Below are 27,736 nucleotides of genomic sequence, written 5' to 3'. Positions count from 1 at the left end.
ACTGTAAATCGGAGTTGGAGCTTGTACCTCCCCATATATATGTATGGAGTGGAGTTGGCAACTCAAAAGAAACTTCGTGTTCCCTTCAAGCTAGGTGAAGGACGGCTTTCACACACACTTATCTCTCAGAACTGAGCATGTGGAGAGACGTTCGTTCATCCAGCACAAAGGGAACGGGTTGCAGGAGAAACACTTACTCTGGTTTCTCAGTCTGTTCCCTAGTGCCGGTTTGAAGTGCCTGCCGTTTTCACTGTAAAACCGAGTTGGAGCTTGTACCTCCCCATATATATGTATGGAGTGGATTTGGCAACTGAAAAGAAACTTTGTGTTCCCTTCAAGCTAGGTGAAGGACGGCTTTCACACACACTTATCTCTCAGAAATGAGCATGTGGAGAGACGTTCGTTCATCCAGCACAAAGGGAACGGGTTGCAGGAGAAACACTTACTCTGGTTTCTCAGTCTGTTCCCTAGTGCCGGTTTGAAGTGCCTGCCGTTTTCACTGTAAAACCGAGTTGGAGCTTGTACCTCCCCATATATATGTATGGAGTGGATTTGGCAACTGAAAAGAAATTTTGTGTTCCCTTCAAGCTAGGTGAAGGACGGCTTTCACACACACTTATCTCTCAGAAATGAGCATGTGGAGAGACGTTCGTTCATCCAGCACAAAGGGAACGGGTTGCAGGAGAAACACTTACTCTGGTTTCTCAGTCTGTTCCCTAGTGCCGGTTTGAAGTGCCTGCCGTTATCACTGTAAAACCGAGTTGAGCTTGTACCTCCCCATATATATGTATGGAGTGGAGTTGGCAACTGAATATAATCTTTGTGTTCCCTTCAAGCTAGGTGCAGGACGGCTTTCACACACACTTATCTCTCAGAACTGAGCATGTGGAGAGACGTTCGTTCATCCAGCACAAAGGGAGCGGGTTGCAGGAGAAACACTTACTCTGGTTTCTCAGTCTGTTTCCTAGTGCCGGTTGGAAGTGCCTGCCGTTTTCACTGTAAAACCGAGTTGGAGCTTGTACCACCCCATATATATGTATGGAGTGAAGTTGGCAACTGAAAAGAAACTTCGTGTTCCCTACAAGCTAGGTGAAGGACGGCTTTCACACACACTTATCTCTCAGAACTGAGCATGTGGAGAGACGTTCGTTCATCCAGCACAAACGGAACGGGTTGCAGGAGAAACACTTACTCTGGTTTCTCAGTTTGTTTCCTAGTGCCCGTTTGAAGTGCCTGCCGTTTTCATTGTAAAACCGAGTTGGAGCTTGTACCTCCCCATATATATGTATGGAGTGGAGTTAGCCACTGAAAATAAACTTTGTGTTCCCTTCAAGCTAGGTGATGGACGGCTTTCACACACACTTATCTCTCAGAACTGAGCATGTGGAGAGACGTTCGTTCATTCAGCACAAAGGGAACGGGTTGCAGGAGAATCACTTACTCTGGTTTCTCAGTCTGTTCCCTAGTGCCGGTTTGAAGTGCCTGCCGTTTTCACTGTAAAACCGAGTTGGAGCTTGTACCTCCCCATATATATGTATGGAGTGGAGTTGACAACTGAAAAGAAACTTTGTGTTCCCTTCAAGCTAGGTGAAGGACGGCTTTCACACACACTTATCTCTCAGAACTGAGCATGTGGAGAGACGTTCGTTCATCCAGCACAAAGGGAACGGGTTGCAGGAGAAACACTTACTCTGGTTTTTCAGTCTGTTCCCTAGAGCCGGTTTGAAGTGCCTGCCGTTTTCACCGTAAAACCGATTTGGAGCTTGTACCTCCCCATATATATGTATGGAGTGGAGTTGGCAACTAAAAAGGAACTTCGTGTTCCCTTTATGCTAGGTGCAGGACGGCTTTCACACACACTTATCTCTCAGAACTGAGCATGTGGAGAGACGTTCGTTCATCCAGCACAAAGGGAACGGGTTACAGGAGAAACACTTACTCTGGTTTCTCAGTCTGTTCCCTAGTGCCGGTTTGAAGTGCCTGCCGTTTTCACTGTAAAACCGAGTTGGAGCTTGTACCTCCCCATATATATGTATGGAGTGGAGTTGGCAACTGAAAAGAAACTTTGTGGTCCCTTCAAGCTAGGTGCAGGACGGCATTCACACACACTTATCTCTCAGAACTGAGCATGTGGAGAGACGTTCGTTCATCCAGCACAAACGGAACGGGTTGCAGGAGAAACACTTACTCTGGTTTCTCAGTCTGTTTCCTAGTGCCGGTTTGAATTGCCTGCAGTTTTCCCTGTAAAACCGAGTTGGAGCTTGTACCTCCCCATATATATGTATGGAGTGGAGTTGGCAACTGAAAAGAAACTTTATGTTCCCTTCAAGCTAGGTGAAGGACGGATTTCACACACACTTATCTCTCAGAACTGAGCATGTGGAGAGACGTTCGTTCATCCAGCACAAAGGGAACGGGTTGCAGGAGAAACACTTACTCTGGTTTCTCAGTCTGTTTCCTAGTGCCGGTTTGAAGTGCCTGCCGTTTTCACTGTAAAACCGAGTTGGAGCTTGTACCTCCCCATATATATGTATTTAGTGAAGTTGGCAACTCAAAAGAAACTTCGTGTTCCCTTCAATCTAGGTGAAGGACGGCTTTCACACACACTTATCTCTCAGAACTGAGCATGTGGAGAGACGTTCGTTCATCCATCACAAAGGGAACGGTTTGCAGGAGAAACACTTACTCTGGATTCTCAGTCTGTTTCCTAGTGCCGGTTTGAAGTGCCTGCCGTTTTCACTGTAAAACCGAGTTGGAGCTTGTACCTCCCCATATATATGTATGGAGTGGAGTTAGCCACTGAAAAGAAACTTTGTGTTCCCTTCAAGCTAGGTGATGGACGGCTTTCACACACACTTATCTCTCAGAACTGAGCATGTGGAGAGACGTTCGTTCATCCAGCACAAAGGGAACGGGTTGCAGGAGAAACACTTACTCTGGTTTCTCAGTCTGTTCCCTAGTGCCGGTTTGAAGTGCCTGACGTTTTCAATGTAAAACCGAGTTGGAGCTTGTATCTCCCCATATATATTTATGTAGTGGAGTTGGCAACTGAAAAGAAACTTCGCGTTCCCTTCAAGCTAGGTGAAGGACGGCTTTCACACACACTTACATCTCAGAACTGAGCATGTGGAGAGACGTTCGTTCATCCAGCACAAAGGGAACGGGTTGCAGGAGAAACACTTACTCTGGTTTCTCAGTCTGTTTCCTAGTGCCGGTTTGAAGTGCCTGACGTTTTCACTGTAAAACCGAGTTGGAGCTTGTACCTCCCCATATATATGTATTTAGTGAAGTTGGCAACTCAAAAGAAACTTCGTGTTCCCTTCAAGCTAGGTGAAGGACGGCTTTCACACGCACTTATCTCTCAGAATTGAGCATGTGGAGAGACGTTCGTTCATCCAGCACAAAGGGAACCGGTTGCAGGAGAAACACTTACTCTGGTTTCTCATTCTGTTTCCTAGTGCCGGTTTGAAGTGCCTGCCGTTTTCACTGTAAAACCGAGTTGGAGCTTGTACCTCCCCATATATATGTATGGAGTGGAGTTAGCCACTGAAAAGAAACTTTGTGTTCCCTTCAAGCTAGGTGATGGACGGCATTCACACACACTTATCTCTCAGAACTGAGCATGTGGAGAGACGTTCGTTCATACAGCACAAAGGGAACGGGTTGCAGGAGAAACACTTACTCTGGTTTCTCAGTCTGTTCCCTAGTGCCGGTTTGAAGTGCCTGCCGTTTTCACTGTAAAACCGAGTTGGAGCTTGTACCTCCCCATATATATGTATGGAGTGGAGTTGGTAACTGAAAAGAAAATTTGTGGTCCCTTCAAGCTAGGTGCAGGACGGCTTTCACACACACTTATCTCTCAGAAGTGAGCATGTGCAGAGACGTTCGTCCATCCAGCACAAAGGGAACGGTTTGCAAGAGAAACACTTACTCTGGTTTCTCAGTCTGTTTCCTAGTGCCGGTTTGAAGTGCCTGCCATTTTCACTGTAAAACCGAGTTGGAGGTTGTACCTCCCCATATATATGTATGGAGTGGAGTTGGTAACTGAAAAGAAAATTTGTGGTCCCTTCAAGCTAGGTGCAGGACGGCTTTCACACACACTTATCTCTCAGAAGTGAGCATGTGCAGAGACGTTCGTTCATCCATCACAAAGGGAACGGGTTGCAGGAGAAACACTTACTCTGGATTCTCAGTCTGTTTCCTAGTGCCGGTTTGAAGAGCCTGCCGTTTTCACTGTAAAACCGAGTTGGAGCTTGTACCTCCCCATATATATGTATGGAGTGGAGTTGGCAACTGAAAAGAAACTTTGTGTTCCCTTCAAGCTAGGTGCAGGACGGCTTTCACACACACTTATCTCTCAGAACTGAGCATGTGGAGATACGTTCGTTCATCCAGCACAAAGGGAGCGGTTTGCAGGAGAAACACTTACTCTGGTTTCTCAGACTGTTTCCTAGTGCCAGTTGGAAGTGCCTGCCGTTTTCACTGTAAAACCGAGTTGGAGCTTGTACCTCCCATATATATGTATTTAGTGAAGTTGGCAACTCAAAAGAAACTTCGTGTTCCCTTCAAGCTAGGTGAAGGACGGCTTTCACACACACTTATCTGTCAGAAATGAGCATGTGCAGAGACGTTCGTTCATCCAGCACAAAGGAAACGGGTTACAGGAGAAACACTTACTCTGGTTTCTCAGTCTGTTCCCTAGTGCCGGTATGAAGTGCCTGCCGTTTTCACTGTAAAACCGAGTTGGAGCTTGTACCTCACCATATATATGTATGGAGTGGAGTTGGCAACTGAAAAGAAACTTTGTGTTCCCTTCAAGCTAGGTGCAGGACGGCTTTCACACACACTTATCTCTCAGAACTGAGCATGTGGAGAGACGTTCGTTCATCCAGCACAAAGGGAACGGGTTGCAGGAGAAACACTTACTCTGGTTTCTCAGTCTGTTACCTAGTGCCGGTTTGAAGTGCCTGCCGTTTTCACTGTAAAACCGAGTTGGAGCTTGTACCTCCCCATATATATGTATGGAGTGGAGTTGGCAACTGAAAAGAAACTTTGTGTTCCCTTCAAGCTAGGTGCAGGACGGCTTTCACACACACTTATCTCTCAGAACTGAGCATGTGGAGAGACGTTCGTTCATCCAGCACAAAGGGAGCGGTTTGCAGGAGAAACACTTACTCTGGTTTCTCAGACTATTTCCTAGTGCCAGTTGGAAGTGCCTGCCGTTTTCACTGTAAAACCGTGTTGGAGCTTGTACCTCCCATATATATGTATTTAGTGAAGTTGGCAAATCAAAAGAAACTTCGTGTTCCCTTCAAGCTAGATGAAGGACGGCTTTCACACACACTTATCTCTCAGAACTGAGCATGTGGATAGACGTTCTTTAATCCAGCACAAAGGGAACGGGTTGCAGGAGAAACACTTACTCTGTTTTCTCAGTCTGTTTCCTAGTGCCAGTTTGAAGTGCCTGCCGTTTTCACTGTAAACCCGAGTTGGAGCTTGTACCTCCCCATATATATGTATGGAGTGGAGTTAGCCACTGAAAAGAAACTTTGTGTTCCCTTCAAGCTAGGTGCAGGACGGCTTTCACACACACTTATCTCTCAGAACTGAGCATGTGGAGAGACGTTCGTTCATCCAGCACAAAGGGAACGGGTTGCAGGAGAAACCCTTACTCTGGTTTCTCAGTCTGTTCCCTAGTGCCGGTTTGAAGTGCCTGCCGTTTTCACTGTAAAACCGAGTTGGAGCTTGTACCTCCCCAAATATATGTATGGAGTGGAGTTGGCAACTGAAAAGAAACTTTGTGTTCCCTTCAAGCTAGGGGAAGGACGGCTTTCACACACACTTATCTCTCAGAACTGAGCATGTGGAGAGACGTTCGTTCATCCAGCACAAAGGGAACGGGTTGCAGGAGAAACACTTACTCTGGTTTCTCAGTCTGTTCCCTAGAGCCGGTTTGAAGTGCCTGCCGTTTTCACTGTAAAACCGAGTTGGAGCTTGTACCTCCCCATATATATGTATGGGGTGGAGTTGGCAACTGAAAAGAAACTTCGTGTTCCCTTTATGCTAGGTGATGAACGGCTTTCACACACACTTATCTCTCAGAACTGAGCATGTGGAGAGACGTTCGTTCATCCAGCACAAAGGGAACGGGTTGCAGGAGAAACACTTTCTCTGGTTTCTCAGTCTGTTCCCTAGTGCCGGTTTGAAGTGCGTGCCGTTTTCACTGTAAATCCGAGTTGGAGCTTGTACCTCCCCATATATATGTATGGAGTGGAGTTGGCAACTCAAAAGAAACTTCGTGTTCCCTTCAAGCTAGGTGAAGGACGGCTTTCACAGACACTTATCTCTCAGAACTGAGCATGTGGAGAGACGTTCGTTCATCCAGCACAAAGGGAACGGGTTGCAGGAGAAACACTTACTCTGGTTTCTCAGTCTGTTTCCTAGTGCCGGTTTGAAGTGCATGCCGTTTTCACTGTAAAACCGAGTTGGAGTTTGTACCTCCCCATATATATGTATGGAGTGGAGTTGGCAACTGAAAAGAAACTCTGTGTTCCCTTCAAGCTAGGTGAAGGACGGCTTTCACACACACTTATCTCTCAGAACTGAGCATGTGGAGAGACGTTCGTTCATCCAGCATAAAGGGAACGGGTTGCAGGAGACACACTTACTCTGGTTTCTCAGTCTGTTCCCTAGTGCCGGTTTGAAGTGCCTGCCGTTATCACTGTAAAACCGAGTTGAGCTTGTACCTCCCCATATATATGTATGGAGTGGAGTTGACAACTGAATATAAACCTTGTGTTTCCTTCAAGCTAGGTGCAGGACGGCTTTCACACACACTAATCTCTCAGAACTGAGCATGTGGAGAGACTTTCGTTCATCCAGCACAAAGGGAACGGGTTGCAGGAGAAACACTTACTCTGGTTTCTCAGTCTGTTTCCTAGTGCCGGTTTGAAGTGCCTACCGTTTTCACTGTAAAACCGGGTTGGAGCTTGTACCTCCCCATACATATGTATGGAGTGGAGTTAGCCACTGAAAAGAAACTTTGTGTTCCCTTCAAGCTAGGTGAAGGACGGCTTTCACACACACTTATCTCTCAGAACTGAGCATGTGGAGAGACGTTCGTTCATCCAGCACAAAGGGAACGGGTTGCAGGAGAAACACTTACTCTGGTTTCTCAGTCTGTTCCCTAGAGCCGGTTTGAAGTGCCTGCCGTTTTCACTGTAAACCCGAGTTGGAGCTTGTACCTCCCCATATATATGTATGGAGTGGAGTTGGCAACTGAAAAGAAACTTCGTGTTCCCTTTATGCTAGGTGATGGACGGCTTTCACACACACTTATCTCTCAGAACTGAGCATGTGGAGAGACGTTCGTTCATCCAGCACAAAGGGAAGGGTTTGCAGGAGAAACACTTACTCTGGTTTCTCAGTTTGTTCCCTAGTGCCGGTTTGAAGTGCCTGCCGTTTTCACTGTAAAACCGAGTTGGAGCTTGTACCTCCCCATATATATGTATGGAGTGGAGTTGGTAACTGAAAAGAAACTTTGTGTTCCCTTCAAGCTAGGTGAAGGACGGCTTTCACACACACTTATCTCTCAGAACTGAGCATGTGGTGAGACGTTCGTTCATCCAGCACAAAGGGAACGGGTTGCAGGAGAAACACTTACTCTGGTTTCTCAGTCTGTTCCCTAGTGCCGGTTTGAAGTGCCTGCCGTTTTCACTGTAAAACCGTGTTGGAGCTTGTACCTCCCATATATATGTATTTAGTGAAGTTGGCAACTCAAAAGAAACTTCGTGTTCCCTTCAAGCTAGATGAAGGACGGCTTTCACACACACTTATCTCTCAGAACTGAGCATGTGGAGAGACGTTCTTTAATCCAGCACAAAGGGAACGGGTTGCAGGAGAAACACTTACTCTGTTTTCTCAGTCTGTTTCCTAGTGCCAGTTTGAAGTGCCTGCCGTTTTCACTGTAAACCCGAGTTGGAGCTTGTACCTCCCCATATATATGTATGGAGTGGAGTTAGCCACTGAAAAGAAACTTTGTGTTCCCTTCAAGCTAGGTGCAGGACGGCTTTCACACACACTTATCTCTCAGAACTGAGCATGTGGAGAGACGTTCGTTCATCCAGCACAAAGGGAACGGGTTGCAGGAGAAACCCTTACTCTGGTTTCTCAGTCTGTTCCCTAGTGCCGGTTTGAAGTGCCTGCCGTTTTCACTGTAAAACCGAGTTGGAGCTTGTACCTCCCCAAATATATGTATGGAGTGGAGTTGGCAACTGAAAAGAAACTTTGTGTTCCCTTCAAGCTAGGGGAAGGACGGCTTTCACACACACTTATCTCTCAGAACTGAGCATGTGGAGAGACGTTCGTTCATCCAGCACAAAGGGAACGGGTTGCAGGAGAAACACTTACTCTGGTTTCTCAGTCTGTTCCCTAGAGCCGGTTTGAAGTGCCTGCCGTTTTCACTGTAAAACCGAGTTGGAGCTTGTACCTCCCCATATATATGTATGGGGTGGAGTTGGCAACTGAAAAGAAACTTCGTGTTCCCTTTATGCTAGGTGATGAACGGCTTTCACACACACTTATCTCTCAGAACTGAGCATGTGGAGAGACGTTCGTTCATCCAGCACAAAGGGAACGGGTTGCAGGAGAAACACTTTCTCTGGTTTCTCAGTCTGTTCCCTAGTGCCGGTTTGAAGTGCGTGCCGTTTTCACTGTAAATCCGAGTTGGAGCTTGTACCTCCCCATATATATGTATGGAGTGGAGTTGGCAACTCAAAAGAAACTTCGTGTTCCCTTCAAGCTAGGTGAAGGACGGCTTTCACAGACACTTATCTCTCAGAACTGAGCATGTGGAGAGACGTTCGTTCATCCAGCACAAAGGGAACGGGTTGCAGGAGAAACACTTACTCTGGTTTCTCAGTCTGTTTCCTAGTGCCGGTTTGAAGTGCATGCCGTTTTCACTGTAAAACCGAGTTGGAGTTTGTACCTCCCCATATATATGTATGGAGTGGAGTTGGCAACTGAAAAGAAACTCTGTGTTCCCTTCAAGCTAGGTGAAGGACGGCTTTCACACACACTTATCTCTCAGAACTGAGCATGTGGAGAGACGTTCGTTCATCCAGCATAAAGGGAACGGGTTGCAGGAGACACACTTACTCTGGTTTCTCAGTCTGTTCCCTAGTGCCGGTTTGAAGTGCCTGCCGTTATCACTGTAAAACCGAGTTGAGCTTGTACCTCCCCATATATATGTATGGAGTGGAGTTGACAACTGAATATAAACCTTGTGTTTCCTTCAAGCTAGGTGCAGGACGGCTTTCACACACACTAATCTCTCAGAACTGAGCATGTGGAGAGACTTTCGTTCATCCAGCACAAAGGGAACGGGTTGCAGGAGAAACACTTACTCTGGTTTCTCAGTCTGTTTCCTAGTGCCGGTTTGAAGTGCCTACCGTTTTCACTGTAAAACCGGGTTGGAGCTTGTACCTCCCCATACATATGTATGGAGTGGAGTTAGCCACTGAAAAGAAACTTTGTGTTCCCTTCAAGCTAGGTGAAGGACGGCTTTCACACACACTTATCTCTCAGAACTGAGCATGTGGAGAGACGTTCGTTCATCCAGCACAAAGGGAACGGGTTGCAGGAGAAACACTTACTCTGGTTTCTCAGTCTGTTCCCTAGAGCCGGTTTGAAGTGCCTGCCGTTTTCACTGTAAACCCGAGTTGGAGCTTGTACCTCCCCATATATATGTATGGAGTGGAGTTGGCAACTGAAAAGAAACTTCGTGTTCCCTTTATGCTAGGTGATGGACGGCTTTCACACACACTTATCTCTCAGAACTGAGCATGTGGAGAGACGTTCGTTCATCCAGCACAAAGGGAAGGGTTTGCAGGAGAAACACTTACTCTGGTTTCTCAGTTTGTTCCCTAGTGCCGGTTTGAAGTGCCTGCCGTTTTCACTGTAAAACCGAGTTGGAGCTTGTACCTCCCCATATATATGTATGGAGTGGAGTTGGTAACTGAAAAGAAACTTTGTGTTCCCTTCAAGCTAGGTGAAGGACGGCTTTCACACACACTTATCTCTCAGAACTGAGCATGTGGTGAGACGTTCGTTCATCCAGCACAAAGGGAACGGGTTGCAGGAGAAACACTTACTCTGGTTTCTCAGTCTGTTCCCTAGTGCCGGTTTGAAGTGCCTGCCGTTTTCACTGTAAAACCGAGTTGGAGCTTGTACCTCCCATATATATGTATTTAGTGAAGTTGGCAACCCAAAAGAAACTTCGTGTTCCCTTCAAGCTAGGTGAAGGACGGCTTTCACACACACTTATCTCTCAGAACTGAGCATGTGGAGAGACGTTCGTTCATCCAGCACAAAGGGAACGGGTTGCAGGAGAAACACTTACTCTGGTTTCTCAGTCTGTTCCCTAGAGCCGGTTTGAAGTGCCTGCCGTTTTCACTGTAAAACCGAGTTGGAGCTTGTACCTCCCCATATATATGTATGGGGTGGAGTTGGCAACTGAAAAGAAACTTCGTGTTCCCTTTATGCTAGGTGATGAACGGCTTTCACACACACTTATCTCTCAGAACTGAGCATGTGGAGAGACGTTCGTTCATCCAGCACAAAGGGAACGGGTTGCAGGAGAAACACTTTCTCTGGTTTCTCAGTCTGTTCCCTAGTGCCGGTTTGAAGTGCGTGCCGTTTTCACTGTAAATCCGAGTTGGAGCTTGTACCTCCCCATATATATGTATGGAGTGGAGTTGGCAACTCAAAAGAAACTTCGTGTTCCCTTCAAGCTAGGTGAAGGACGGCTTTCACAGACACTTATCTCTCAGAACTGAGCATGTGGAGAGACGTTCGTTCATCCAGCACAAAGGGAACGGGTTGCAGGAGAAACACTTACTCTGGTTTCTCAGTCTGTTTCCTAGTGCCGGTTTGAAGTGCATGCCGTTTTCACTGTAAAACCGAATTGGAGTTTGTACCTCCCCATATATATGTATGGAGTGGAGTTGGCAACTGAAAAGAAACTCTGTGTTCCCTTCAAGCTAGGTGAAGGACGGCTTTCACACACACTTATCTCTCAGAACTGAGCATGTGGAGAGACGTTCGTTCATCCAGCATAAAGGGAACGGGTTGCAGGAGACACACTTACTCTGGTTTCTCAGTCTGTTCCCTAGTGCCGGTTTGAAGTGCCTGCCGTTATCACTGTAAAACCGAGTTGAGCTTGTACCTCCCCATATATATGTATGGAGTGGAGTTGACAACTGAATATAAACCTTGTGTTTCCTTCAAGCTAGGTGCAGGACGGCTTTCACACACACTAATCTCTCAGAACTGAGCATGTGGAGAGACTTTCGTTCATCCAGCACAAAGGGAACGGGTTGCAGGAGAAACACTTACTCTGGTTTCTCAGTCTGTTTCCTAGTGCCGGTTTGAAGTGCCTACCGTTTTCACTGTAAAACCGGGTTGGAGCTTGTACCTCCCCATACATATGTATGGAGTGGAGTTAGCCACTGAAAAGAAACTTTGTGTTCCCTTCAAGCTAGGTGAAGGACGGCTTTCACACACACTTATCTCTCAGAACTGAGCATGTGGAGAGACGTTCGTTCATCCAGCACAAAGGGAACGGGTTGCAGGAGAAACACTTACTCTGGTTTCTCAGTCTGTTCCCTAGAGCCGGTTTGAAGTGCCTGCCGTTTTCACTGTAAACCCGAGTTGGAGCTTGTACCTCCCCATATATATGTATGGAGTGGAGTTGGCAACTGAAAAGAAACTTCGTGTTCCCTTTATGCTAGGTGATGGACGGCTTTCACACACACTTATCTCTCAGAACTGAGCATGTGGAGAGACGTTCGTTCATCCAGCACAAAGGGAAGGGTTTGCAGGAGAAACACTTACTCTGGTTTCTCAGTTTGTTCCCTAGTGCCGGTTTGAAGTGCCTGCCGTTTTCACTGTAAAACCGAGTTGGAGCTTGTACCTCCCCATATATATGTATGGAGTGGAGTTGGTAACTGAAAAGAAACTTTGTGTTCCCTTCAAGCTAGGTGAAGGACGGCTTTCACACACACTTATCTCTCAGAACTGAGCATGTGGTGAGACGTTCGTTCATCCAGCACAAAGGGAACGGGTTGCAGGAGAAACACTTACTCTGGTTTCTCAGTCTGTTCCCTAGTGCCGGTTTGAAGTGCCTGCCGTTTTCACTGTAAAACCGAGTTGGAGCTTGTACCTCCCATATATATGTATTTAGTGAAGTTGGCAACCCAAAAGAAACTTCGTGTTCCCTTCAAGCTAGGTGAAGGACGGCTTTCACACACACTTATCTCTCAGAACTGAGCATGTGGAGAGACGTTCGTTCATCCAGCACAAAGGGAACGGGTTGCAGGAGAAACACTTACTCTGGTTTCTCAGTCTGTTCCCTAGTGCCGGTTTGAAGTGCCTGCCGTTTTCACTGTAAAACCGAGTTGGAGCTTGTACCTCCCCATATATATGTATGGAGTGGAGTTGGCAACTGAAAAGAAACTTTGTGTTCCCTTCAAGCTAGGTGCAGGACGGCTTTCACACACACTTATCTCTCAGAAATGAGCATATGGAGAGACGTTCGTTCATCCAGCACAAAGGGAACGGGTTGCAGGAGAAACACTTACTCTGGTTTCTCAGTCTGTTCCCTAGAGCCTGTTTGAAGTGCCTGCCGTTTTCACTGTAAAACCGAGTTGGAGCTTGTACCTCCCCATATATATATATGGAGTGGAGTTGGCAACTGAAAAGAAACTTCGTGTTCCCTTTATGCTAGGTTATGGACGGCTTTCACACACACTTATCTCTCAGAACTGAGCATGTGGAGAGACGTTCGTTCATCCAGCACAAAGGGAAGGGTTTGCAGGAGAAACACTTACTCTGGTTTCTCATTCTGTTCCCTAGTGCCGGTTTGAAGTGCCTGCCGTTTTCACTGTAAAACCGAGTTGGAGCTTGTACCTCCCCATATATATGTATGGAGTGGAGTTGGCAACTGAAAAGAAATTTCGTGTTCCCTTCAAGCTAGGTGAAGGACGGCTTTCACACACACTTATCTCTCAGAACTGAGCATGTGGAGAGACGTTCGTTCATCCAGCAAAAAGGGAACGGTTTGCAGGAGAAACACTTACTCTGGTTTCTCAGTCTGTTCCCAAGTGCCGGTTTGAAGTCCCTGCCGATTTCACTGTAAAACCGAGTTGGAGCTTGTACCTCCCCATATATATGTATGGAGTGGAGTTGGCAACTGAAAAGAAACTTTGTGGTCCCTTCAAGCAAGGTGCAGGACGGCTTTCACACACACTTATCTGTCAGAAATGAGCATGTGCAGAGACGTTCGTTCATCCAGCACAAAGGGAACGGGTTGCAGGAGAAACACTTACTCTGGTTTCTCAGTCTGTTTCCTAGTGCCGGTTTGAAGTGCCTGCCGTTTTCACTGTAAAACCGAGTTGGAGCTTGTACCTCCCCATATATATGTATGGAGTGGAGTTGGCAACTGAAAAGAAACTTTGTGTTCCCTTCAAGCTAGGTGCAGGACGGCTTTCACACACACTTATCTCTCAGAACTGAGCATGTGGAGAGACGTTCGTTCATCCAGCACAAAGGGAACGGGTTGCAGGAGAAACACTTACTCTGGTTTCTCAGTCTGTTCCCTAGTGCCGGTTTGAAGTGCCTGCCGTTTTCACTGTAAATCCGAGTTGGTGCTTGTACCTCCCCATATATATGTATGGAGTGGAGTTGGCAACTCAAAAGAAACTTCGTGTTCCCTTCAAGCTAGGTGAAGGACGGCTTTCACACACACTTATCTCTCAGAACTGAGCATGTGGAGAGACGTTCGTTCATCCAGCACAAAGGGAACGGGTTGCAGGAGAAACACTTACTCTGGTTTCTCAGTCTGTTTCCTAGTGCCGGTTTGAAGTGCATGCCGTTTTCACTGTAAAACCGAGTTTGAGCTTGTACCTCCCCATATATATGTATGGATTGGAGTTGGCAACTGAAAAGAAACTTCGTGTTCCCTTCAAGCTAGGTGAAGGACGGCTTTCACACACACTTATCTCTCAGAAATGAGCATGTGGAGAGACGTTCGTTCATCCAGCACAAAGGGAACGGGTTGCAGGGGAAACACTTACTCTGGTTTCTCAGTCTGTTCCCTAGTGCCGGTTTGAAGTGCCTGCCGTTTTCACTGTAAAACCGAGTTGGAGCTTGTACCTCCACACATATATGTATGGAGTGGGGTAGGCAACTGAAAAGAAACTTCGTGTTCCCTTCAAGCTAGGTGCAGGACGGCTTTCACACACACTTATCTCTCAGAACTGAGCATGTGGAGAGACGTTCTTTAATCCAGCACAAAGGGAACGGGTTGCAGGAGAAACACTTACTCTGGTTTCTCAGTCTGTTCCCTAGTGCCGGTTTGAAGTGCGTGCCGTTTTCACTGTAAATCCGAGTTGGAGCTTGTACCTCCCCATATATATGTATGCAGTGGAGTTGGCAACTCAAAAGAAACTTCGCGTTCCCTTCAAGCTAGGTGAAGGACGGCTTTCACAGACACTTATCTCTCAGAACTGAGCATGTGGAGAGACGTTCGTTCATCCAGCACAAAGGGAACGGGTTGCAGGAGAAACACTTACTCTGGTTTCTCAGTCTGTTTCCTAGTGCCGGTTTGAAGTGCATGCCGTTTTCACTGTAAAACCGAGTTGGAGTTTGTACCTCCCCATATATATGTATGGAGTGGAGTTGGCAACTGAAAAGAAACTCTGTGTTCCCTTCAAGCTAGGTGAAGGACGGCTTTCACACACACTTATCTCTCAGAACTGAGCATGTGGAGAGACGTTCGTTCATCCAGCACAAAGGGAACGGGTTGCAGGAGACACACTTACTCTGGTTTCTCAGTCTGTTCCCTAGTGCCGGTTTGAAGTGCCTGCCGTTATCACTGTAAAACCGAGTTGAGCTTGTACCTCCCCATATATATGTATGGAGTGGAGTTGGCAACTGAATATAAACCTTGTGTTTCCTTCAAGCTAGGTGCAGGACGGCTTTCACACACACTAATCTCTCAGAACTGAGCATGTGTAGAGACTTTCGTTCATCCAGCACAAAGGGAACGGGTTGCAGGAGAAACACTTACTCTGGTTTCTCAGTCTGTTTCCTAGTGCCGGTTTGAAGTGCCTACCGTTTTCACTGTAAAACCGGGTTGGAGCTTGTACCTCCCCATACATATGTATGGAGTGGAGTTAGCCACTGAAAAGAAACTTTGTGTTCCCTTCAAGCTAGGTGAAGGACGGCTTTCACACACACTTATCTCTCAGAACTGAGCATGTGGAGAGACGTTCGTTCATCCAGCACAAAGGGAACGGGTTGCAGGAGAAACACTTACTCTGGTTTCTCAGTCTGTTCCCTAGAGCCGGTTTGAAGTGCCTGCCGTTTTCACTGTAAAACCGAGTTGGAGCTTGTACCTCCCCATATATATGTATGGAGTGAAGTTGGCAACTGAAAAGAAACTTCGTGTTCCCTTTATGCTAGGTGATGGACGGCTTTCACACACACTTATCTCTCAGAACTGAGCATGTGGAGAGACGTTCGTTCATCCAGCACAAAGGGAAGGGTTTGCAGGAGAAACACTTACTCTGGTTTCTCAGTTTGTTCCCTAGTGCCGGTTTGAAGTGCCGGCCGTTTTCACTGTAAAACCGAGTTGGAGCTTGTACCTCCCCATATATATGTATGGAGTGGAGTTGGTAACTGAAAAGAAACTTTGTGTTCCCTTCAAGCTAGGTGAAGGACGGCTTTCACACACACTTATCTCTCAGAACTGAGCATGTGGTGAGACGTTCGTTAATCCAGCACAAAGGGAACGGGTTGCCAGGAGAAACACTTACTCTGGTTTCTCAGTCTGTTCCCTAGTGCCGGTTTGAAGTGCCTGCCGTTTTCACTGTAAAACCGAGTTGGAGCTTGTACCTCCCATATATATGTATTTAGTGAAGTTGGCAACTCAAAAGAAACTTCGTGTTCCCTTCAAGCTAGGTGAAGGACGGCTTTCACACACACTTATCTCTCAGAACTGAGCATGTGGAGAGACGTTCGTTCATCCAGCACAAAGGGAACGGGTTGCAGGAGAAACACTTACTCTGGTTTCTCAGTCTGTTCCCTAGAGCCTGTTTGAAGTGCCTGCCGTTTTCACTGTAAAACCGAGTTGGAGCTTGTACCTCCCCATATATATGTATGGAGTGGAGTTGGCAACTGAAAAGAAACTTCGTGTTCCCTTTATGCTAGGTTATGGACGGCTTTCACACACACTTATCTCTCAGAACTGAGCATGTGGAGAGACTTTCGTTCATCCAGCACAAAGGGAAGGGTTTGCAGGAGAAACACTTACTCTGGTTTCTCATTCTGTTCCCTAGTGCCGGTTTGAAGTGCCTGCCGTTTTCACTGAAAAACCGAGTTGGAGCTTGTACCTCCCCATATATATGTATGGAGTGGAGTTGGCAACTGAAAAGAAACTTTGTTGTCCCTTCAAGCTAGGTGCAGGACGGCATTCACACACACTTATCTCTCAGAACTGAGCATGTGGAGAGACGTTCGTTCATCCAGCACAAATGGAACGGGTTGCAGGAGAAACACTTACTCTGGTTTCTCAGTCTGTTTCCTAGTGCCGGTTCAAGTGCCTGCAGTTTTCCCTGTAAAATCGAGTTGGAGCTTGTACCTCCCCATATATATGTATGGAGTGGAGTTGGCAACTGAAAAGAAACTTTGTGTTCCCTTCAAGCTAGGTGAAGGACGGCTTTCACACACACTTATCTCTCAGAACTGAGCATGTGGAGAGACGTTCGTTCATCCAGCACAAAGGGAACAGGTTGCAGGAGAAACACTTACTCTGGTTTCTCAGTCTGTTCCCTAGTGCCGGTTTGAAGTGCCTGCCGTTATCACTGTAAAACCGAGTTGAGCTTGTACCTCCCCATATATATGTATGGAGTGGAGTTGGCAACTGAATGTAAACCTTGTGTTTCCTTCAAGCTAGGTGAAGGACGGCTTTCACACACACTTATCTCTCAGAACTGAGCATGTGGAGAGACGTTCGTTCATCCAGCACAAAGGGAACGGGTTGCAGGAGAAACACTTACTCTGGTTTCTCAGTCTGTTCCCTAGAGCCGGTTTGAAGTGCCTGCCGTTTTCACTGTAAAACCGAGTTGGAGCTTGTACCTCCCCATATATATGTATGGAGTGGAGTTGGCAACTGAAAAGAAACTTCGTGTTCCCTTTATGCTAGGTTATGGACGGCTTTCACACACACTTATCTCTCAGAACTGAGCATGTGGAGAGACTTTCGTTCATCCAGCACAAAGGGAAGGGTTTGCAGGAGAAACACTTACTCTGGTTTCTCATTCTGTTCCCTAGTGCCGGTTTGAAGTGCCTGCCGTTTTCACTGAAAAACCGAGTTGGAGCTTGTACCTCCCCATATATATGTATGGAGTGGAGTTGGCAACTGAAAAGAAACTTTGTTGTCCCTTCAAGCTAGGTGCAGGACGGCATTCACACACACTTATCTCTCAGAACTGAGCATGTGGAGAGACGTTCGTTCATCCAGCACAAATGGAACGGGTTGCAGGAGAAACACTTACTCTGGTTTCTCAGTCTGTTTCCTAGTGCCGGTTCAAGTGCCTGCAGTTTTCCCTGTAAAATCGAGTTGGAGCTTGTACCTCCCCATATATATGTATGGAGTGGAGTTGGCAACTGAAAAGAAACTTTGTGTTCCCTTCAAGCTAGGTGAAGGACGGCTTTCACACACACTTATCTCTCAGAACTGAGCATGTGGAGAGACGTTCGTTCATCCAGCACAAAGGGAACAGGTTGCAGGAGAAACACTTACTCTGGTTTCTCAGTCTGTTCCCTAGTGCCGGTTTGAAGTGCCTGCCGTTATCACTGTAAAACCGAGTTGAGCTTGTACCTCCCCATATATATGTATGGAGTGGAGTTGGCAACTGAATGTAAACCTTGTGTTTCCTTCAAGCTAGGTGAAGGACGGCTTTCACACACACTTATCTCTCAGAACTGAGCATGTGGAGAGACGTTCGTTCATCCAGCACAAAGGGAACGGGTTGCAGGAGAAACACTTACTCTGGTTTCTCAGTCTGTTCCCTAGAGCCGGTTTGAAGTGCCTGCCGTTTTCACTGTAAAACCGAGTTGGAGCTTGTACCTCCCCATATATATGTATGGAGTGGATTTAGCCACTGAAAAGAAACTTTGTGTTCCCTTCAAGCTAGGTGAAGGACGGCTTTCACACACACTTATCTCTCAGAACTGAGCATGTGGAGAGACGTTCGTTCATCCAGCACAAAGGGAACGGGTTGCAGGAGAAACACTTACTCTGGTTTCTCAGTCTGTTCCCTAGAGCCGGTTTGAAGTGCCTGCCGTTTTCACTGTAAAACCGAGTTGGAGCTTGTACCTCCCCATATATATGTATGGAGTGGAGTTGGCAACTGAAAAGAAACTTCGTGTTCCCTTTATGCTAGGTGATGGACGACTTTCACACACACTTATCTCTCAGAACTGAGCATGTGGAGAGACGTTCGTTCATCCAGCACAAAGGGAAGGGTTTGCAGGAGAAACACTTACTCTGGTTTCTCAGTTTGTTCCCTAGTGCCGGTTTGAAGTGCCTGCCGTTTTCACTGTAAAACCGAGTTGGAGCTTGTACCTCCCCATATATATGTATGGAGTGGAGTTGGTAACTGAAAAGAAACTTTGTGTTCCCTTCAAGCTAGGTGAAGGACGGCTTTCACACACACTTATCTCTCAGAACTGAGCATGTGGTGAGACGTTCGTTCATCCAGCACAAAGGGAACGGGTTGCAGGAGAAACACTTACTCTGGTTTCACAGTCTGTTCCCTAGTGCCGGTTTGAAGTGCCTGCCGTTTTCACTGTAAAACCGAGTTGGAGCTTGTACCTCCCATATATATGTATTTAGTGAAGTTGGCAACTCAAAAGAAACTTCGTGTTCCCTTCAAGCTAGGTGAAGGACGGCTTTCACACACACTTATCTCTCAGAACTGAGCATGTGGAGAGACGTTCGTTCATCCAGCACAAAGGGAAGGGTTTGCAGGAGAAACACTTACTCTGGTTTCTCAGTCTGTTTCCTAGTGCCGGTTTGAAGTGCCTGCCGTTTTCACTGTAAAACCGAGTTGGAGCTTGTATCTCCCCATATATATCTATGGAGTGGAGTTGGCAACTGAAAAGAAACTTCGTGTTCCCTTCAAGCTAGGTGAAGGACGGCTTTCACACACACTTATCTCTCAGAACTGAGCATGTGGAGAGACGTTCGTTCATCCAGCACAAAGGGAACGGGTTGCAGGAGAAACACTTACTCTGGTTTCTCAGTCAGTTTCCTAGTGCCGGTTTCAAGTGCCTGCCGTTTTCACTGTAAAACCGAGTTGGAGCTTGTACCTCCCCATATATATGTATGGAGTGGAGTTAGCCACTGAAAAGAAACTTTGTGTTCCCTTCAAGCTAGGTGATGGACGGCTTTCACACACACTTATCTCTCAGAACTGAGCATGTGGAGAGACGTTCGTTCATCCAGCACAAAGGGAACGGGTTGCAGGAGAAACACTTACTCTGGTTTCTCAGTCTGTTCCCTAGTGCCGGTTTGAAGTGCCTGCCGTTTTCACTGTAAAACCGAGTTGGAGCTTGTACCTCCCCATATATATGTATTTAGTGAAGTTGGCAACTGAAAAGAAACTTTGTTGTCCCTTCAAGCTAGGTGCAGGACGGCATTCACACACACTTATCTCTCAGAACTGAGCATGTGGAGAGACGTTCGTTCATCCAGCACAAAGGGAACGGGTTGCAGGAGAAACACTTACTCTGGTTTCTCAGTCTGTTTCCTAGTGCCGGTTCAAGTGCCTGCAGTTTTCCCTGTAAAATCGAGATGGAGCTTGTACTTCCCCATATATATGTATGGAGTGGAGTTGGCAACTGAAAAGAAACTTTGTGTTCCCTTCAAGCTAGGTGAAGGACGGCTTTCACACACACTTATCTCTCAGAACTGAGCATGTGGAGAGACGTTCGTTCATCCAGCACAAAGGGAACGGGTTGCAGGGGAAACACTTACTCTGGTTTCTCAGTCTGTTTCCTAGTGCCGGTTTGAAGTGCCTACCGTTTTCACTGTAAAACCGGGTTGGAGCTTGTACCTCCCCATACATATGTATGGAGTGGAGTTAGCCACTGAAAAGAAACTTTGTGTTCCCTTCAAGCTAGGTGAAGGACGGCTTTCACACACACTTATCTCTCAGAACTGAGCATGTGGAGAGACGTTCGTTCATCCAGCACAAAGGGAAGGGTTTGCATGAGAAACACTTACTCTGGTTTCTCAGTCTGTTCCCTAGTGCCGGTTTGAAGTGCCTGCCGTTTTCACTGTAAAACCGAGTTGGAGCTTGTACCTCCCCATATATATGTATGGAGTGGAGTTCGTCACTGAAAAGAAACTTCGTGTTCCCTTCAAGCTAGGTGAAGGACGGCTTTCACACACACTTATCTCTCAGAACTGAGCATGTGGAGAGACGTTCGTTCATCCAGCACAAAGGGAAGGGTTTGCAGGAGAAACACTTACTCTGGTTTCTCAGTTTGTTCCCTAGTGCCGGTTTGAAGTGCCTGCCGTTTTCACTGTAAAACCGAGTTGGAGCTTGTACCTCCCCATATATATGTATGGAGTGGAGTTGGTCACTGAAAAGAAACTTTGTGTTCCCTTCAAGCTAGGTGAAGGACGGCTTTCACACACACTTATCTCTCAGAACTGAGCATGTGGTGAGACGTTCGTTCATCCAGCACAAAGGGAACGGGTTGCAGGAGAAACACTTACTCTGGTTTCTCAGTCTGTTCCCTAGTGCCGGTATGAAGTGCCTGCCGTTTTCACTGTAAAACCGAGTTGGAGCTTGTACCTCCCATATATATGTATTTAGTGAAGTTGGCAACTCAAAAGAAACTTCGTGTTCCCTTCAAGCTAGGTGAAGGACGGCTTTCACACACACTTATCTCTCAGAACTGAGCATGTGGAGAGACGTTCGTTCATCCAGCACAAAGGGAACGGGTTGCAGGAGAAACACTTACTCTGGTTTCTCAGTCTGTTCCCTAGTGCCGGTTTGAAGTGCCTGCCGTTTTCACTGTAAAACCGAGTTGGAGCTTGTACCTCCCCATATATATGTATTTAGTGAAGTTGGCAACTTAAAAGAAACTTCGTGTTCCCTTCAAGCTAGGTGAAGGACGGCTTTCACACACACTTATCTCTCAGAACTGAGCATGTGGAGAGACGTTCGTTCATCCAGCACAAAGGGAACGGGTTGCAGGAGAAACACTTACTCTGGTTTCTCAGTCAGTTTCCTAGTGCCGGTTTGAAGTGCCTGCCGTTTTCACTGTAAAACCGAGTTGGAGCTTGTACCTCCCCATATATATGTATGGAGTGGAGTTAGCCACTGAAAAGAAACTTTGTGTTCCCTTCAAGTTAGGTGAAGGACGGCTTTCACACACACTTATCTCTCAGAACTGAGCATGTGGAGAGACGTTCGTTCATCCAGCACAAAGGGAACGGGTTGCAGGAGAAACACTTACTCTGGTTTCTCAGTCTGTTCCCTAGTGCCGGTTTGAAGTGCCTGCCGTTTTCACTGTAAAACCGAGTTGGAGCTTGTACCTCCCCATATATATGTATGGATTGGAGTTGGCAACTGAAAAGAAACTTCGTGTTCCCTTCAAGTTAGGTGAAGGACGGCTTTCACACACACTTATCTCTCAGAACTGAGCATGTGGAGAGACGTTCGTTCATCCAGCACAAAGGGAACGGGTTGCAGGGGAAACACTTACTCTGGTTTCTCAGTCTGTTCCCTAGTGCCGGTTTGAAGTGCCTGCCGTTTTCACTGTAAAACCGAGTTGGAGCTTGTACCTCCCCATATATTTGTATGGAGTGTAGTTGGCAACTGAAAAGAAACTTTGTTGTCCCTTCAAGCTAGGTGATGGACGGCTTTCACACACACTTATCTCTCAGAACTGAGCATGTGGAGAGACGTTCGTTCATCCAGCACAAAGGGAAGGGTTTGCAGGAGAAACACTTACTCTGGTTTCTCAGTTTGTTCCCTAGTGCCGGTTTGAAGTGCCTGCCGTTTTCACTGTAAAACCGAGTTGGAGCTTGTACCTCCCCATATATATGTATGGAGTGGAGTTGGTAACTGAAAAGAAACTTTGTGTTCCCTTCTAGCTAGGTGAAGGACGGCTTTCACACACACTTATCTCTCAGAACTGAGTATGTGGTGAGACGTTCGTTCATCCAGCACAAAGGGAACGGGTTGCAGGAGAAACACTTACTCTGGTTTCACAGTCTGTTCCCTAGTGCCGGTATGAAGTGCCTGCCGTTTTCACTGTAAAACCGAGTTGGAGCTTGTACCTCCCATATATATGTATTTAGTGAAGTTGGCAACTCAAAAGAAACTTCGTGTTCCCTTCAAGCTAGGTGAAGGACGGCTTTCACACACACTTATCTCTCAGAACTGAGCATGTGGAGAGACGTTCGTTCATCCAGCACAAAGGGAAGGGTTTGCAGGAGAAACACTTACTCTGGTTTTTCAGTCTGTTTCCTAGGTCCGGTTTGAAGTGCATGCCGTTTTCACTGTAAAACCGAGTTGGAGTTTGTACCTCCCCATATATATGTATGGAGTGGAGTTGGCAACTGAAAAGAAACTCTGTGTTCCCTTCAAGCTAGGTGAAGGACGGCTTTCACACACACTTATCTCTCAGAACTGAGCATGTGGAGAGACGTTCGTTCATCCAGCACAAAGGGAACGGGTTGCAGGAGACACACTTACTCTGGATTCTCAGTCTGTTTCCTAGTGCCGGTTTGAAGTGCCTGCCGTTTTCACTGTAAAACCGAGTTGGAGCTTGTACCTCCCCATATATATGTGTGGATTGGAGTTGGCAACTGAAAAGAAACTTCGTGTTCCCTTCAAGTTAGGTGAAGGACGGCTTTCACACACACTTATCTCTCAGAACTGAGCATGTGGAGAGACGTTCGTTCATCCAGCACAAAGGGAACGGGTTGCAGGGGAAACACATACTCTGGTTTCTCAGTCTGTTCCCTAGTGCCGGTTTGAAGTGCCTGCCGTTTTCACTGTAAAACCGAGTTGGAGCTTGTACCTCCCCATATATTTGTATGGAGTGTAGTTGGCAACTGAAAAGAAACTTTGTTGTCCCTTCAAGCTAGGTGCAGGACGGCATTCACACACACTTATCTCTCAGAACTGAGCATGTGGAGAGACGTTCGTTCATCCAGCACAAAGGGAACATGTTGCAGGAGAAACACTTACTCTGGATTCTCTGTCTGTTCCCTAGTGCCGGTTTGAAGTGCCTGCCGTTATCACTGTAAAATCGAGTTGAGCTTGTACCTCCCCATATATATGTATGGAGTGGAGTTGGCAACTGAATATAAACCTTGTGTTTCCTTCAAGCTAGGTGCAGGACGGCTTTCACACACACTTATCTCTCGGAACTGAGCATGTGGAGAGACGTTCGTTCATCCAGCACAAAGGGAACGGGTTGCAGGAGAAACACTTACTCTGGTTTCTCAGTCTGTTTCCTAGTGCCGGTTTGAAGTGCCTGCCGTTTTCACTGTAAAACCGAGTTGGAGCTTGTACCTCCCCATATATATGTATTTAGTGAAGTTGGCAACTCAAAAGAAACTTCGTGTTCCCTTCAAGCTAGGTGAAGGACGGCTTTCACACACACTTATCTCTCAGAACTGAGCATGTGGAGAGTCTTTCGTTCATCCAGCACAAAGGGAACGGGTTGCAGGAGAAACACTTACTCTGGTTTCTCAGTCTGTTTCCTAGTGCCGGTTTGAAGTGCCTACCGTTTTCACTGTAAAACCTGGTTGGAGCTTGTACCTCCCCATACATATGTATGGAGTGGAGTTAGCCACTGAAAAGAAACTTTGTGTTCCCTTCAAGCTAGGTGAAGGACGGCTTTCACACACACTTATCTCTCAGAACTGAGCATGTGGAGAGACGTTCGTTCATCCAGCACAAAGGGAACGGGTTGCAGGAGAAACACTTACTCTGGTTTCTCAGTCTGTTCCCTAGAGCCGGTTTGAAGTGCCTGCCGTTTTCACTGTAAAACCGAGTTGGATCTTGTACCTCCCCATAAATATGTATGGAGTGGAGTTGGCAACTGAAAAGAAACTTCGTGTTCCCTTTATGCTAGGTGATGGACGACTTTCACACACACTTATCTCTCAGAACTGAGCATGTGGAGAGACGTTCGTTCATCCAGCACAAAGGGAAGGGTTTGCAGGAGAAACACTTACTCTGGTTTCTCAGTTTGTTCCCTAGTGCCGGTTTGAAGTGCCTGCCGTTTTCACTGTAAAACCGAGTTGGAGCTTGTACCTCCCCATATATATGTATGGAGTGGAGTTGGCAACTGAAAAGAAACTTTGTATTCCCTTCAAGCTAGGTGCAGGACGGCTTTCACACACACTTATCTCTCAGAACTGAGCATGTGGAGAGACGTTCGTTCATCCAGCACAAAGGGAACGGGTTGCAGGAGAAACACTTACTGTGGTTTCTCAGTCTGTTTCCTAGTGCCGGTTTGAAGTGCCTGCCGTTTTCACTGTAAAACCGAGTTGGAGCTTGTACCTCCCCATATATATGTATGGAGTGGAGTTGGCAACTGAAAAGAAACTTTGTGTTCCCTTCAAGCTAGGTGCAGGACGGCTTTCACACACACTTATCTCTCAGAACTGAGCATGTGGAGAGACGTTCGTTCATCCAGCACAAAGGGAACGGGTTGCAGGAGAAACCCTTACTCTGGTTTCTCAGTCTGTTTCCTAGTGCCGGTTTGAAGTGCCTGCCGTTTTCACTGTAAAACCGAGTTGGAGCTTGTACCTCCCCATATATATGTATGGAGTGGAGTTGGCAACTGAAAAGAAACTTTGTGTTCCCTTCAAGCTAGGTGCAGGACGGCTTTCACACACACATATCTCTCAGAACTGAGCATGTGGAGAGACGTTCGTTCATCCAGCACAAAGGGAACCGGTTGCAGGAGAAACACTTACTCTGGTTTCTCAGTCTGTTTCCTAGTGCCGGTTTGAAGTGCTTGCCGTTTTCACTGTAAAACCGAGTTGGAGCTTGTACCTCCCCATATATATATATGGAGTGGAGTTGGCAACTGAAAAGAAACTTTGTGTTCCCTTCAAGCTAGGTGCAGGACGGCTTTCACACACACTTATCTCTCAGAACTGAGCATGTGGAGAGACGTTCGTTCAACCAGCACAAAGGGAACGGGTTGCAGGAGAAACACTTACTCTGGTTTCTCAGTCTGTTTCCTAGTGCCGGTTTGAAGTGCCTGACGTTTTCACTGTAAAACCGAGTTGGAGCTTGTACCTCCCGATATATATGTATGGAGTGGAGTTGGCAAATGAAAACAAACTTTGTGTTCCCTTCAAGCTATGTGAAGGACGGATTTCACACACACTTATCTCTCAGAACTGAGCATGTGGAGAGACGTTCGTTCATCCAGCACAAAGGGAACGGGTTGCAGGAGAAACACTTACTCTGGTTTCTCAGTATGTTTCCTAGTGCCGGTTTGAAGTGCCTTCAGTTTTCACTGTAAAACCGAGTTGGAGCTTGTACATCCCCATATATATGTATGGAGTGGAGTTGGCAACTGAAAAGAAACTTTGTTTTCCCTTCAAGGTAGGTGCATTACGGCTTTCACACACACTTATCTCTCAGAACTGAGCATGTGGAGAGATGTTCGTTCATCCAGCACAAAGGGAACGGGTTGCAGGAGAAACACTTACTCTGGTTTCTCAGTCTGTTTCCTAGTGCCGGTTTGACGTGCCTGCCGTTTTCACTGTAAAACCGAGTTGGAGCTTGTACCTCCCCATATATATGTATGGAGTGGAGTTGGCATCTGAAAAGAAACTTCGTGTTCCCTTCAAGCTAGTTGAAGGACGGCTTTCACAGACACTTATCTCTCAGAACTGAGCATGTGGAGAGACGTTCGTTCATCCAGCACAAAGGGAACGGGTTGCAGGAGAAACACTTACTCTGGTTTCTCAGGCTTTTTCCTAGTGCGGGTTTGAAGTGTCTGCCCTTTTCACTGTAAAACCGAGTTGGAGCTTGTACCACCCCATATATATGTGTGGAGTGGAGTTGGCAACTGAAAAGAAACTTTGTGTTCCCTTCAAGCTAGGTGCAGGACGGCTTTCACACACACTTATCGCTCAGAACTGAGCATGTGGAGAGACGTTCGTTCATCCAGCACAAGGGAACGGTTTGCAGTAGAAACACTTGCTCTGTTTTCTCAGTCTGTTTCGAAGTGACGGTTTGAAGTGCCTGACGATTTCACTGTAAAACCGAGTTGGAGCTTGTACCTCCCCATATATATGTATGGAGTGGAGTTGGCAACTGAAAAGAAACTTTGTGTTCCCTTCAAGCTAGGTGCAGGACGGCTTTCACACACACTTATCTCTCAGAACTGAGCATGTGGAGAGACGTTCGTTCATCCAGCACAAAGGGAACGGGTTGCAGGAGAAACACTTACTCTGGTTTCTCAGTCTGTTTCCTAGTGCCGGTTTGAAGTGCCTGCCGTTTTCACTGTAAAACCGAGTTGGAGCTTGTACCTCCCCATATATATGTATTTAGTGAAGTTGGCAACTCAAAAGAAACTTCGTGTTCCCTTCAAGCTAGGTGAAGGACGGCTTTCACACACACTTATCTCTCAGAACTGAGCATGTGGAGAGACTTTCGTTCATCCAGCACAAAGGGAACGGGTTGCAGGAGAAACACTTACTCTGGTTTCTCAGTATGTTTCCTAGTGCCGGTTTGAAGTGCCTACCTTTTTCACTGTAAAACCGGGTTGGAGCTTGTACCTCCCCATACATATGTATGGAGTGGAGTTAGCCACTGAAAAGAAACTTTGTGTTCCCTTCAAGCTAGGTGAAGGACGGCTTTCACACACACTTATCTCTCAGAACTGAGCATGTGGAGAGACGTTCGTTCATCCAGCACAAAGGGAACGGGTTGCAGGAGAAACACTTACTCTGGTTTCTCAGTCTGTTCCCTAGAGCCGGTTTGAAGTGCCTGCCGTTTTCACTGTAAAACCGAGTTGGAGCTTGTACCTCCCCATATATATATATGGAGTGGAGTTGGCAACTGAAAAGAAACTTCGTGTTCCCTTTATGCTAGGTGATGGACGACTTTCACACACACTTATCTCTCAGAACTGAGCATGTGGAGAGACGTTCGTTCATCCAGCACAAAGGGAAGGGTTTGCAGGAGAAACACTTACTCTGGTTTCTCAGTCTGTTCCCTAGTGCCGGTTTGAAGTGCCTGCCGTTTTCACTGTAAAACCGAGTTGGAGCTTGTACCTCCCCATATATATGTATGGAGTGGAGTTGGCAACTGAAAAGAAACTTTGTGTTCCCTTCAAGCTAGGTGCAGGACGGCTTTCACACACACTTATCTCTCTGAACTGAGCATGTGGAGAGACGTTCGTTCATCCAGCACAAAGGGAACGGGTTGCAGGAGAAACACTTACTCTGGTTTCTCAGTCTGTTTCCTAGTGCCGGTTTGAAGTGCCTGCCGTTTTCACTGTAAAACCGAGTTGGAGCTTGTACCTCCCCATATATATGTATGGAGTGGAGTTGGCAACTGAAAAGAAACTTTGTGTTCCCTTCAAGCTAGGTGCAGGACGGCTTTCACACACA

The sequence above is a fragment of the Vicugna pacos genome, chromosome 11 (assembly GCF_048564905.1).
Source record: "Vicugna pacos chromosome 11, VicPac4, whole genome shotgun sequence".
In the NCBI taxonomy this organism is placed as follows: Eukaryota; Metazoa; Chordata; class Mammalia; order Artiodactyla; family Camelidae; genus Vicugna; species Vicugna pacos.
Note: the sequence above shows the minus strand (reverse complement) of the source record.